The sequence below is a fragment of the Octodon degus genome, unplaced genomic scaffold, assembly GCF_000260255.1.
Source record: "Octodon degus isolate 3935 unplaced genomic scaffold, OctDeg1.0 scaffold00089, whole genome shotgun sequence".
Lineage (NCBI taxonomy): Eukaryota > Metazoa > Chordata > Mammalia > Rodentia > Octodontidae > Octodon > Octodon degus.
Window position 1 is genome coordinate 10,702,432 of NW_004524665.1, and position 5,423 is coordinate 10,707,854.

Consider the following 5,423-nt stretch of genomic DNA (forward strand, 5'->3'; position numbering starts at 1 on the left):
TTTTTTGGCAGAACCAGGGATTGAACTCAGGCCCTTGCACTTGCCAGGAAAGCATTTATTCTACTGAGCCATCTCCCCAGCCCCCAACATTTAGTTTCTGTTCTTGACCTCCACATCAGATGATAAACATGACCCTAACATCATTTCTGGAATCATAAAATGAATCAAGTTTGTGATCCAAGCCCCCACTGTAGTAACTTCAGAAGACTCTCACAAGTATGACATCACACTAAGGCTGAACTTAGAGCTCACCTATGGTCTTTTGAGCTCTGGTGCCTACCTGTGAGGCTTGGTTGAGATTAGGTGGAAAAGCATATCTAACCTGTTAATTATAAAATCCCAGGCCAAGTTTACAGAACATTTCCCCAAGTCCTGCACATGCATTTCTCCCAAAGGCTTAAGCAAGTTTCTGGTAGGATGGCTGACACCTGACACCAGCCTCAGGAATGGGAGCCAGAGAGAACAGTCACCACCAAGCACTTGTGGAAAACATCATTGTGGACCACCAGTCAGCAGCAGGTCTAAATGGGGCTTGAAGTGGCCATGGCTGACAGTGATAGTCTGTTGAGCCTTTTGCAGGTCCCTATCAGTGAGCCACAGCACAGATCCCTAGGGTTTTGGAACAAAGCCTGCCACCCTCTCCTTCTTCACTGTGAGAAAACAAACTTTTGACTTGCTGTTGTGTCTGTGGAGATGGAAGTCTTTTTCACCACAGACCACTAAGTTGCCGTGACCTGAGCTGCCCATCATAAACTGTTAGCTGAGCCATCAAGCCCTACAGCTGGTGTGCCCCGGTAGTACTCTGTCATTGAAGAGAAGTGGAGTGCCAGGTGGACTCATGCAGGAAATTACTGTGGGATCCAGGCCCTTCAAAGGTTACAAAGAGTGGCTAATGCTCACAGTCTCCACTCCACTAGTATCACCTTATTCCCCAGGCGACCACACACACAGGCCAGGAGAAAAATACTTTGGGTTTATATGAGTAAGAGTCTCATTAATTGTAATTCCTTCTTTGAAAATTCTTAGTTAAAACTTGTGATATAATCCCCAAATCCAGAAATGACTGTAGTAAGCTATTTCTTGGTTGCAAATCTGTGTAATGATTTTACATAGCTGAGATGCATGTATCTCAAACCATTCTTCACTGAACAGACCTTGGCTATTTCTTACAAAGGGTGCAATTGGGGCTCCTCATTGTAAAATTTTTCCCAATTAAAGCGAACTTCTTCTAACTAGCTAATACTTTATCATGGAGTTGTGTGGGGTTGTGTGGTAAGTGCAAGAGACACTTCCAGGTCCTTGTCTCGGTTCAAGAAGCCAATATTTGTAATCCCAAAGTTACATTATTGGAATCCCATCAAGGTGATTCCAATCTACCACTTTCAATGCAACCCACAGCAAAAATAAAGACACTAAATTATATTTTCAATCATTGGGGAGTCGAGGGGCTCTAAGTCCAGCCACGAAGATGGCTTTCCAGAACCAAGAGACTGACCCAGGGCCTCACCTGGTTTTGTTTAGTGGAGGGGTGGCTGAGGATTGACTGAGAATTGTGGGAAGGAGACTACTATGAGCTGAGCTAGGTGGGTGGCCTAAATTTACCTCTGCCATATGCAGAGAGGATATGCAGAGAGAGTAATCTGCATTATACAGTATCTAATGTTTTGGGAAGTCCGGTGCTTCAGCTTTGGTGTAGCCTTTCAAGTCCCAGGAAGTCATAGCCTCTGTCTCAAGGCTCGATCCCAGCTGGCGCCGCAGAGCATTAGCTCTGCCGTCCTGTCTCAACCCGGCTCACATTAAAGAGCAGCAGGTATAGGTTACCAGAGAAACATACAGGCCACCTTCAAAGACTATCACCAGCACCTCAGCTAGACCAATACACATTGCTTAAGGCCAATTGAAGGATAAACAGAAGTCCTAGCCAGCTCTGTACATAACAATACAAGGAAATAAGGTCAGGCTCAGTCAAAATGGAGACAGTTGCTCTTCTTTCAAGGAGAGCTGCTCAGGTGGGCCTCCACAGTAAGGTCTCTTAATTTTCCTTAAAATGCATTTGTAATTATGGCAGTTGCTTAAAAAAGTAACAGTAGGGCTGGGGATGTAGCTCAGTGGTAGAGCATTTGCCTAGCATATATGAAGCCCTGGGTCCAATCTGTAGACAAACAAGCAAAATGAAAGAGTTATAGTGATTTCTTGAGAAAATCACAGCTATAACAAAATTACCTTTTAAGGTACAAGATCTAATGTGCTGCATGGGATGAAATCCTCTTCCTGTCTGTCATGAAATGTAGGTGGCTGCAGTGCAAATAGGCTTGCTTTGGCACCTCAAGTGGCATTTGGTGTTCTAATCATTTACCACCTCCTGGTATATCATCAGAAAAATGACAATTGAACTAAACAATGGCCAACATTCAGAGAATATTGTGGGAATTTTAAGGAACCAGAAAAATGTCAACATTTCATTGGATGATTTATTTTTGTACTGGGGATCAAACTCAGGACTTTGTGCTTGCCAGGCAGGGTTTTATGCCGCTGAGCTATCTCCCTGGTCCCCCTTTTTTTCCAGAGCATCTAGGAGACAAACAGGGAGAGAAATATATATCTTCATGTATCATGTATCATATATATTATATATGTATCCCATAAACTTTAATCAGCTTAATCTCCTGCAATTATTTCTTATTTAAATTCTCTCTTTTCAAAAAAACCTTTATCTCTTTGTTACAGAGTCTTGCTACACAGTTTGGACTCGTTGTGGAGTCTCCTGTCTCAGCCTTCCCAGTGCTGGTATTGCAGGTATGCACCACCATGCCTAGTTTCCACGGCTGGCAAGGCATGCAGTACCGGGGTTGGAACCTGGGTCCTTGTGCTTGCCAGGCAGACACTTAGACTGCAGAGCTATCTCCCCAGCCCTTGGATTCTTTTTTGTTTCTTTTTCTTCTGCAGCGCTAAGGATCAAACTCAGGCCTCACACATGTTAGGCAAGTGCTCTACCAGTGAGCTGTACCCACAGTGCCCTTGTTGCTTGATCTTTGTTAGGGAACTCATGAACTTACAGTTTTTTCATTCACATTATGGGAATTTATATTTAAATTTACTCTTTTAAAAAATTTTATTTTTTAAAATTTATTTTGTACAGGGACTCACTATACAGCTTGGACTCATAGTGATCCTCCTGTTTTCAGCCTCTCCAGTGCTGGGATTACAGGTGTGTGGACTCAGACTCAGTGCACCCAGGGGTGGGGCCAGCATGGCAATGGGGCTCAAACCCCATTCTCTGCACTTGTCTAAGCAGGCACTTAGTCCACTGAGCTATCTTGCTGGCCTTGGGAATTTATATTTAGTCCCTTAATTTTAAGATTGCCAGCAATCTGTTGGAGTGGCTGGTAGTCTTTTCCATGAACCTGGTTGCAAATCCTTTCAGAGAAGAATCAAATTGAAGGACAAAGGTTTGAAGCTGGATAAGTATAATTCCAACTACTCAGGAGGCTGAAGCAGGAAGATCTCAAGTTTGAGGCCAGGCTGAACAATTTAAGGAAACCTTGTCTCAAACAAACAAACAAACAACCCCCCCCCCCCAGCTGATAATAGCTCAGTAGTAGAGTGCTAAGCATACCCAAGGCCTTGGGTTCAATTCCCAGTACCAGAAAAAATTGACTTGAAATGATTGAAATGTCAATCAGAGTTCAGAAATTGACGAGGAAATTCAGATATTTGTATTGCATATAGTATTTTAGGATCACAGTGATGAGTGACAGCACCACACTAGACCACCAGATGCTTGTGCCCGTGTAAATATAACTTAAAGACTTAGCATCAATTTGTTATCTGATGTTTCCTGAATAGTCCAAAGTACCAAATAAGTCTAATTAGTCACCATCTCTGCAAAGTGAAGCATATCCTTTGACCTGGGTCTCCAGGGCCAACCAGAAGACCTCAAATAAAAAATGACTTCATCTATAACTCTGTTCTCAAGGAAGTCTGCCAAAGACGTTGAAAGGTGAAAACATTTAATCCAAATTATGGCCACAGGTCATTGTGGAGTAAAATTGTTAAACAGAGTTAAGAGTGATTGCTTTACAGGTATATAAAGGGAGTAAGAGACTTAAAGCAAATAGACATTAAAAAAAAAAAAGACTCAAATAAGTAACTTTTAAGACTAACCAAAAACTTTGTAAGATAACACAAAATATCAGAAATTGTCTTCACAAAGCTTTGTTCTAGGCATCTTGCCTGTGACAGTGAACACGTGGGAGGCCTGGTTAGACCCCTGGATGCCAATCTGATGAAAGGAGTTTGAATGTCACAGATGGTGGATGTGCCCAAGCTTGGGTGTTGTCACGCCAGGGATGAGTGACAACAGGAGGGCATGTGGAAGTGTTTAGTTACATAGCATGATTCAAAATCACCAAGAAAATAGAACAGCAAAGAACTGGATTAACCAGGCCTTTAAAGCAGACATGTTGGGTTCCAGCAGCTCTGGCGGCAAAGAATGGCAGCGCTGGGCAGCTCCGCCTGGCTCCCGGGCACCTCGGCCCGCAGCCTCCGCATGCCCTGCGCCGCCAAGACGCCAGAGAGGAAGGTCAGCGCGGCGAAGGAGGAGCCCCAGAGGAGATGCACGAGGTCGTTGGCCAAACCTGTTCCAGCCAAAGTGGAAACGAAGCCAACAAAGGCAGTGGGAAAGGATAAATCTTTGGACAAAACAGTGCAAGCAAAAGGGAAAGGGGAGCCAAGGGAAAACAGGCTGAAGCAGCTAATCAAGAAACCAGGGAAGGTTTACCTGCAGAAAATGGAGAAACTAAAAACAAGGAGAGAGTGCAGCCTGTGATAAAGCAGAAGAGAAAGAAGCCCAGTCTGACCACACACGTGTCTTGTCAGTGCACCCTGTCTCCCTTCTTGTACAATCCAGAGGAATATTTTTATCAATTATTTTGTAAATGCAAGTTTTTTAGTAGCTTTAGAAACATTTTTTAAAAGGAGGGAATCCCACCTCATCGCATTTTTTAAGTGTAAATAATTTTTTTAGATGTGAAATCATTCTCTGGTTGTGTATTTTTTTGGTACAGCCAGAAATAGTGGGATATTGAATTACGGAAGGCTGTGACTGTCTTGGGTGTCAGCTTAACATTCCATAGGTGGAGGTTAGTTTTATATCCTGCAATACAAAGCATACTAACTGGCAATTTGGAATTACAGTCCTGCATTTAATATGTCTTGGCTACTTTAAATGACTTCTATTCCCATGTTTTTATTTTTTTTTAATTTTTTTTCAAAGTTTTATTGATAAACATATAGCAATGAGACAGTTTCAAATCAAATCGAAAGTATAGTTTCAACAAATAATACACTACATATATTCTTCTTAGTGGTTAATTGCTGTACAAGATGCAGACTTGTGATCCTACTTACAAACACCATTAGAA